A 10,044-nucleotide genomic window follows, 5' to 3' on the forward strand; every position below is an offset into this window, starting at 1 on the left:
CTCAGACAATGCTGAAGGATGCATGAGACAGAATAATCTTTTTGGTCCATTTCAAAGTCTTTCATGTTTCTCCTTACAGTTTAATTAATGGTTAGCCCCTCTACCCCAGATTATGTGTTTATCAGGATATCTTCCCCCCCTTCTCCCTCTCCCTCTCTTCCCCTCCATCTCCCTCTCTCCGTCTCCCCACCACACACACACACACACACACACACACACACACACACACACACACGAGCAAAAAAACAAAACGAAACACCCAAGTGTTTTGTTCTTCAGCTTTATCTCATTAGCTAAAGCTAAAGCTGGTGTTCAAGGATACATCTGAGGGCCATATGGAATCCACCTTAGTTCTTTGCTTCCTCTAAATTGTCACAAAATGGCCCCTCCTCTTAATGATAGATGTCGTTAGCAGTATCCGTACTAGCGAGAGAACTCTGTGGGTTAGATGGGCCATAGTGAAGAGCCGGCAAAAAGTAACCACCAGAGCAGAACTGGAGCAGCCACCACCACCTACCGTGTTGGGACCGCCTCCTGGAGGTGGAAGATTTCTCCACTGTGTTTTTTCCCCTTCTCTCTACCCAGGGAAGGTGCTTGGTGACTTGTTCCTGCTGCTCAAATATTCCACCTTGCCCATCCAGGTGCTGAGCAGGTGCTGAAGCAAACGCGAAGAATGCGAGAATGCATGCCTGACTTGAGCAGGCAGTAGCAGCTGGGACCCGCGCGGAAAGTGCACGGCCAAGTGGCAGAAGTTGGGCCAGGGGCAGCGTCATGGGCGGAGGTCCAACTACAGGTCCAATCAAGGTCCGAGTAAAACACCTCTGATCTTGTGTAGTGAGAGCGCCCAGCTTAGCCTGATGAACAGGACGTCCCATTGTGAAGAGCACGCCAGTGTAAAGGAAAAGAAACCTAAACGCCTCTGATTAACACTAGTATTGAAGTCAACATAAACGTACTCAGTAAGGAGCCGTCAGTGTTGGTAAAGGACTAAGACAAGAACACGTATGTGTGCCTGATAATGCCACTCATGAAACTCAGACCAGTGCTAAAGGAGAATTCAGCCATTCCTGTGCTCTTTGGCCCCTGGAGCACCCTGTTCGTTCTGTTCCTCACTGGCCTCTTGCCCTTTATGTCCAACAAAGATCAGTTTGTTTGAAATCCCAATACCTCCTATAAGAGTGAGCCTCCTAACGAGGAAGTTTGTTTGACCACCTCACTGTCCAAGGTATTCAAGTATCTATTTGAGTATTAAATGAACAAGAAGAATACAAGAAAGCTTTTGCTTTGGAAGCAAATGTACGATGACCAACTATTCCATAAGGCTTAAGGCTTTTTTAATATAATTTTTAGCATAGAAAAAGAGGCACTCAGAAAATGTGAAAAGACCTAAGGCAAAAACACAAAACAAAACAAGACAATTTCACCATTATTTCCCTAAGCCATTTCCAAAACAGTAAACATTTTAATTAAATTTTATGTTTCCTCATTTTAAGCCCAAAAATACAGAAACACTATATTGTATACTTATTTTAAATAATAATATTATTTATCTTACATTTGTAAAAAGATTAGCTAGATGATTGATTATGAGATGTAGGTAGAAGATAATTGACCAAGATTTCTACATAAAGGGGACTAGGAGAAGAGTTTTGTTGTAGAGTAAGACCTTAGCATGTGTGAGACCTGGATTCAGTTCTCATTACTGCTCATAAAAACATTTTTTACACATGATGACATATTCTATTATAAGGAGTTCAAAGACTGTTGAATAAAACAGGTGGTACCCTTCACTAAAATATGATCAACTAATTAGTAAACCAAAATTACAGAAGGCCATTATAGCTAGTTTGAGTTGTCTCAGTTCTAGGTATATCTTAGTTACAGGAGAAAAAGTGGAAAGAGAACTTGGAAATCTGTGACATAGTTAGTTACCTGGCAAGCTGTAAATTTTTGACAGAAAGCAGGTGCAAAGAAATAACTGCAAGTTTTATTATTCACCAGAAAATCTATAGACAAAATTAGAGTTTTGGATGCTATCATTATGAGTACATTCTATTTTGAACCTTCTTAACTGTTTAACAATATTTTCATGACTTTTATTAGTAAGCATAAAATACGGATTTATCAATTGGAAATAAAGACAAGACCCAATCATATTTCCATCTTTCTTCTAAAGAAATGTAAAGTTTCAATTTTTAGCATTTTGAAAGTCATTTCTAGATTCTCTATAACATCTCAAATTCAGTAATTATATTAAATTGATGAACTTTCATATCAATATTTCTAAATTTTATGACACAAACCACTTGCTCTTGACTTTTAAGCATTTATTCTTCTGAGTACTGAGTTAAAACAATGTCCAGAAGTGTTATTTTCTCAGCTTTTCTGCTATGATTGCATATAAATAACTTCTGATCTCTTCGGTTAACCATCATGATTTTGTGGGAGGTAAATATAATCTGGGATGGTAACGTGTTTTACCTAGGTTCTATTGCTCATGTAGCATTTGCCAGCTAAACATCTATGAAGGACAGACATAGTCTCCTGTCTGTCCCCGAATGGCATAAAGGGCATTTGCTTTCTTGTATAGACTGAAATGAAGTTTTCAAAGAGACAGAAAAAAAGGAAGAAAGGAAAAGGAAGGAGGAAGCGAGGAAGGAAGGGAGAGAGGGAAGATGAGAGAGAGGGAGGGAGAGAAAGGCATGGTGGAAATTATTTTATGCCAAACACAACATTCATTCTGCACCCAAAAAAGTTGATACATTTATTTAAGAGTTTGTAGATTTTTTTGGATTTTTCTTTATATGAAATTATGTCATCTGCAAGTAACAGTACTTTATTTCTTCCCTTATTATACTGGCCTTCCTCCCTTTCCAGCTTTATTGCACTGGTGAAGGCCTTGTTACAATATTGAATAGAATATTCTGTCTTTGTTCCTGAACTCGGGGAAAGTGTTTATTATTTCATCACTGAGTCTTATGTTAGCTATAAGATTTTTTGGATATCTTTTACCAGATGAAGAAAATTTAGGATCTGTTTATATATTATTCATTATGTTATATCAATCTGGTTTGAGGGGGCACTGGGGATTGAATTCGGGACTTTGTGCTTGCAAGGCAGGTGGCAGCACCACTGAGCTAAATCCCCAGCCCTCAGTCTGTTTTTATTGGGTTCTATTTTAGTCATTATAATAGCTATTATAGTTTCACATTTCATAAAATGTCTTCTCCCATAGTTCTTTTTTCTTTTTCTTTTTTTTAAATTAAAATTAAGTTTATCAGTACATTTTAGGTATACAATATGATGACATTCATCATCGGGACTTTGTACCTTTACATGATGTATCTTATTTTGGTTGATGGTTCTTATTTGTCCCCATTCCCCTCCCCCCTTAACCCCTCCACCTCTCTGTATTTACAAAGACTTTATTTTCATTTTTTCCTCTTGTATTTTTTCCTTTCCCTCCTTTCCTTTCCCCTATCCTTCCCTCTTCCCCTTCCCCTTCAGACCTTTTCTTCCTGTTTCACATTATCTATTATACATTTTGATCCTTATTTACATTTTCAGTTTCTCATAGCAGAGAAACTATTTGGTGTTTACACGTGTATCCTATTTATTTCACCTAATAGTATGGCCTCGATGTGCATCCATTTAGCTATAAATGTCTCTAGTTTCTCCTTTTTATGGCTAAGTAGTACTCCATTTTACAGACCTCAGTTGATGAGTAATGGGGCTGGTTCCAAGCTTCAGCTATTATAAACTATGCTGCTATAAACATGGGTGCGCATATTTCGCTGTGGTATGATTTTTTGCCTCCCACATTTCTTCACAAAACTGTTTCTTGAATATTCCTGATATGTAGAACATTGACTGAAATTACATCATTTTGTAATTTACTTGAAATTTTTCAGCTTTATGATATCTAATAATTATCCAGAGCATAATATTATATACAATATATACTACTATGCAAAGACCCTACCCAAAAAGCATTATTTTACATTTGTTGTTTTTTTGTCTTTTTGTATTAGTCAGCTTTCCTGTCACTGAGACAAAACACCTGACACCCACAACTCAGTGGAGGAAAAGTTTATTTTGGCACACAGCTTCTGTGTGTTCAGCCCGTGGTTGGCTGGTTTCAAGGCAGAAACAGCAGGGTGAAAGTACGTGGAGGAAGAAAGCTGTTCAGCCCATGTTGTCCAGGAAGCAGAGAGAGAGAGAGAGAGAGAGAAGGGATGTGCCAGGGTTAGGAACACACCTTCCAACACACCCTCAGGGATCTGCCTCTTCAACCACGACTTCACCTTCAAACAGGAGACTTTTGGGGCGCATTTAACTCTGTACTCTAACAGTAGTGCTAGGGATCAAATCTAGGTTACTGTGCCCTTGAGTTACACCTCCAGGCCCTCCTTTTGCCTTTGAAACTTTTCCCCTAATTGACAGCCCCCTTTCCTTTCACTGTCACTTGGTCAACTCAATTTTCTCACCTACAAATGAGAAGAGACTTGGGGAGAAAAAACTTGGAGGATAACTGAGATCTGAAGTCATTTATGTGATGCTTTTTTATGTTGACAGAAGATACAGAGTGTTCTGGACTGTATTAATAATTGGCTTAAAATATAGGACAGTGAAAAACTTACATTGATGATGGCCAGGTTTTGAACAGGGTTGGTAGAGCAGGAGGAGGAGGAGTAAAATATTTCCAAATCCCAGCCGTTTTCCTGTGATTAGGATTATGAAGTGAAAAGTTGCAGTCTGGATAGCAGTGTGGGAACAGATTCCCGGTGGAGTCAGCACCTGTACAGGGTGGGCAGCATCGCAAGCAGAGAGCTCTGGAGTTAAAGTCCCTGAGGAAGGTCCCTATTTCATTCCAGTGGGCTTCCTGCCTGCCAGCCTAGGAGACTGGGGCAGGCTGACTCTGACCAGGCAAGAACCACACTTCTATTCTTAGTAGATTCGGGCTGATGGCATGGGGAGCTGGTGCACAGCGGAGCGTGCAGGAACACATGACAAGAAAACATAGTGGCTGCTGTCTGGAGATGCCCAGTTGTCATGTTGCCCTCCTGGACTGTTTTTGCGTGCTTCTCTCTCATTATTGTCTCCTCTCCCCCACCTCTATCTTATCTGATTGCTACTTTACCTCCAAATTTCCAGGATTACTCAGTTAGTGATCAGTGGCCTTTTCAGACAGAGGGAAGAGGGATAGGGGCAAGGAGACTCGGGTATGCATCAGATGGGGGACATTCAGAAAGCCTCAGGCTGGTTCTAGCCATGCCTGTGACCACTTTCCTTGCATGGGGCAGAGCTGGCTGCACTGAGTAGATGAACCAAGCCTTTGGAAGTGACAGCAATCATCTTAGCAAGCAGTACCCCCATCTTCTCTTAGGTCCAGGCCCAGCAGCATTGAGCCATCTGGCACTTATTTAATACCTCTGGTGTGCTAGGCACACATTTGGTGCAGGGACACAGTAACAATCCCTTCTCTGGGATGTAGGGGACACAAGCATAGGGTGTGGATGATCCATGTGATAAGTGCCCTTTTAGGTTTTTGTGGGTGAGGAACAGTGGAAAGTCTGGTAGGAGACAGCCAAATTGGGGTGGAGGTTTGCCTGGCTGCCATAACAAAATACTACAGACTGACTAGTATGAAAAACAAAAATTTAATTTCTCATAGTTCTGGAGTCAGATGGTCCAAGATCAGGATGCCAGGATGGTACCAGGTACCATTCTGGTGAGGATTCTCTTTCTGGCTTGCAGGTGGCCACCTTCTTGCTGGGCATTAACACACTGGAGAGAGGACTGTCAGGGAGACAGCAAGCTCTCTGGTGTCTCCTCATATAAAGACATTAATCCCATCATGGAAGCCCCCATCTTCATGACCTAATTACCTCCCAAGGACACCATCTCCTAACACCATTCTGGGGTTTAGGGCTTCAACATATGTGTCAGATGGGGGATATAATTCAGTCATCGCAAAATGTTAGTGTGTGGGGAGTAAAGCGGGATCTTCTAGGCTGAAGGAAATCCTGGGTCAAAACAAGGAGACAAGAATCAGCATCACCATTAGGGAGAATCAGAAGCAATTCAATACGGTGGGAAGCATGAGCGACTGTTAAAATTAGTTAGAGATGAAGAGTAGGCTGGTGGCTCCCACTTGTAATCCCAGCACTTGGGAGGCTGAGGCAGAAGGATCTCAAGCCTGAGGCCAGCCTGGAGTACCTAGTGAGCCTAAACTATGTAGCAAGACCTGTCTCAAAAAACCAACTCCTGGGCCGGGGATTTAGATCAGTGGTTCTGCCTTCTGCCTCACAACAAGCCTGAGGCCAGCCTGGAGTACCTAGTGAGCCTAAACTATGTAGCAAGACCCTGTCTCAAAAAACCAACTCCTGGGCCGGGGATTTAGATCAGTGGTTCTGCCTTCTGCCTCACAAGCACAAGGTCTCAAATTTGATCCCCGGTACCAAAAAAAACAAACACACACACAAAAAAAAACTCCTCCAAAAGTAGTTAGAGGTAAAGGTGGAGGTAATCCCTGCACCATTCAAACCAAGAGTTTGAATCAGAGAATCTGTGCTTCCCCAAACTGCCTCAAAATTACCTGGCAAGCTTATTAGGAAACAGATTCCATGGAGTCAGAATCTCCATGAGTGAGACCTTGGAATCAGCCTTTCTCCAGTGTCCTGGGATAGTCCCCACAGGCAGTGTAGTGCCTGGGACCACAGCAGAGCCACAGGAGGGCTTTGGGCAAAGAAGAAGCAGGGGCGTGGTAGTCCAGTCCTGAATTTTCTTGCTCCTCTGCTGAAAGAAATGGTAACGGCCTGACAAGAAGCTGGGACAATGAATAAGATCCCTGGCAGCTGCTGCGGAGATCAGTGCGCTACCTTACCTTATACCTTGTGCCCATTGGTGAGATAGGAGCCATGGGAAAGTAAGGTTTCCAGCTGGACAAGCTACTTTAGGGTGTTCAGCAGAGCCTTGGCAGAGGTGTCCCTCCCACCCCATGCTAGCCCCACCGGGCTCTAGTCACGTGACCTTGAAGAAACATCTCTCTCACCTCTCCCTTCATCCTAAGTGAAGGCTGATTTCCACACCCCTTGCGGCTCTTCACTCCAGCCAAGGTTCCACAGCGCATGTGGAAGTGGCCTTAGGAGGGTGAGGCTTATGTTTCATCCAGGAAAAGTCAAAGGTTTCTTGGAATCATGGGTTTCCTGAGTTGTTCAATGGAGGAAGCTATTAGCCATGTATTGTTTTCCTCCTGGATTTCCCTCCAAAAGCCAGTAACAAAACAATCCTATTTATTAGAAAATATATTGTGGTCTCCCAACCCAGAAATGTGCCAGGCTCGAGGTGCAGGTGTGATCTAGACCGCCCTCTCGGGGATCCTACTTGCTAGTCCAAGCTTCTCAAACAGACTCTCACCACAGGGGCTCTGCAGCCTCCTCCCTCTCCCTGCCTCTTTGAATTTCAGTTTTACCAGGCAATGCCACACCTCTGCAGTACACATGCTAATCTCTTAGCATGAAATGCCATCTTCCTCCTTCCCCTCAGCCTGCTCATTCTCTGAGAGCCAGTTCTCTGTGACACCCTTCCCATCTGACACACACCTCGATCTAGCTGTTCCTGCGGGCAACCTCCGCCACTCCATGCTAACATGGCTGGGAGCGATTACACAGTTTATGCACCTGTCCTGCTCGAATTGGGAAAGAGGAAATCCTCAAGGGGTGGGTCTAAAATTTTAAATGGTATTAAATTTTGTCCCCCAGTTCCTGATACACAAGAAGGGTTTAACAAATATCAGCTGAACCAAACGAAATCCAGAAGAACAAGTGCCCTCTGACATATGGATGTCTGGATAATTTTATAGCATCTTATTGGATTTGCTTATGGGTGTTTTTAGGAGAATCAGCTTTTAAGGTTGCTCTACAGCTGTAAAGCCCCATCCCCCTCCTTGCAAAATAACACATTTAACAGTAAACTAAAGGTGGTTATTTGCATCTCAAAAGGTTGAGGGGCAGGTTTCCTTTAAACATTAAACTTGAACTGGAATTTTCAGAAACCTGCCTTACAGATTATTAACTTCTGAACTTCTGGGAGAGGATGGGAGCCAGAAAAATGGAGAAATTACTTTTTGGAGTCTGAGATGCCTCTGAAAAGAGAAAGGAAGGCAGAAAATCTTGGAGCCAGAGTGAATTAGGTTCAGATTCTGGCTATACTAGTTATGTGGCCTTGGGCGAGTCATTTAAGTCTTCTTTATCCTTATGTGGAGATTCACTAGACTTACTTGTTTCAGGGTAGTAAAGACGAAAAGATCCTATGCGAAGTACCTTAGATAGTAAGGGGGCACCAATAAGCGTAACAGTATTATTGTTATGCTTCATGTGGCCCTTTGGGAGGAGTATTGTGTGGTTTTCAGAATTTTACCGTGGACAGCAGACATAAGGAAGTCAGAAAGGATTTCAAAGGGAAGGGCCAGACTGTTGAGGTGCACATTTTGAGTACAATAGCGCTTCATGATTTTTTTAAAATTACAGCTGCCTGTGTTGAGCAGGCAGACGCTGGGGACGGCACTGTGAAGTTTGTTGACTGAGGGTTTGGACTCTAGGAGATCTGCCACTTATCAGCTCTGTGTCTTTGCACATTCATGTACATCAGTAATGGCAAAGCTTTTAGAGCTTTTAATGATAACAAACAGGCTGCAGCATGCATGCCATAGGTTCACCACCACTGACTCAGTTTCCTTATCTGTAGAAAGAATATAACAGTATTTATCTCAAGATTACAATGAGATAATGAATGGAAAGTATTTAACCCAATGGCTGGCATAATGTACACCTTCTAAGGACCATATCAGCTATGCATTATACTGTGATGTGATCGGTACTAATAAACAGAGCAGCAAATGTCTTCCTTGAAGGGGTTCAGGCTCTGGAGACCACCTGTCACCAGCGCTGTGTGAACAAGGGCTTGTTGCTGACACAGAGGGTTTGAGTTGAACAATCTCTCAGGTTCCTAAATCGGCCTTGGACCAATTTACCCACAGCTTCCCAACACTGCCACTCAAACCTGGGCGTTGCTGCAGGTCCAAGTTTCTGTCCCCCACCTTCCAAAGGGGAATTCTACTCTCTTCAGGCCCCTCACAAAAACCTTTCACCTCCATGGCCTACTCTGGCACTTGTCACACTGGGGGTCTTTCCTGTTGCCCCTGTTGCTACACCTGCCAACTAGATGGTGACAGGTACCCCGTGCCTATTGGCTGCAGGGAAAATAAATGAGCACTTCATTTTTGTAGAGATTCCTCAATCTCCTGAGTTCTCTGTTACTGTTTCCGTCTTTTGTGGAACAGACAGATTTGGACCTTGAAAGCTTGTTTGGAGGTACTGGCAGAGGAGTGCAGCTGCTCCTCCACCCTTTACTGAGGACACTGTCCCCCTCTATCGCGGGTGGTCGCCCTCTTCCACCGAGCGTGTCGTGAGGGTCGCACATGGAGTGTGAGGGAGGCAAGGGCACCTGCCAGCCGAATCAATCTGGCGATCAATGGGGTGACAGATATTGCAGCCAGATCACCCTCAAGCCGGAAGAAACGGTTTAGAAATAGGTGAGATGTGGGAGGAGACAGCTAGCTCTAACTGTTTTGGTCACAGCTGCAGGACAAGCTCTTTGCTGCTCTTTTTTCCCCAGAACCAGGGAAAGTGAGGCGGTCTATTCTGGAGTCCCCAGGACCCTGAGAACCAGTCCCTACCCAACGGGCTGTGGCAGGGCAGGCATCAGGGTCTCCGCTTGACAGACGGGATGGGCCGACGCTCGTCCACTCCGGTTACCCCCAAGCCTGGGCAAAGAGAAGCCAAAGACTTTGACCTTGGGGGAAACGGCGCCCTAGGGCGACGGGGACCGTCCCAAGGAGAAGTCCGCAGATTCCTCAGGAAAAGTTGTCCAAACAAAAGGCATTCCTCAGCTTCCACCCCTGAGCGGAGCCGCGTGTAGAGTTACACGCGGCCGCGCTCCGGCTCGCGTCGAGCGGCGTCCGGGCTGCGCCCCGTCGTCCCC

This window comes from Fukomys damarensis, unplaced genomic scaffold, assembly GCF_012274545.1.
Source record: "Fukomys damarensis isolate Sample0158 unplaced genomic scaffold, DMR_v1.0_HiC HiC_scaffold_11, whole genome shotgun sequence".
Lineage (NCBI taxonomy): Eukaryota > Metazoa > Chordata > Mammalia > Rodentia > Bathyergidae > Fukomys > Fukomys damarensis.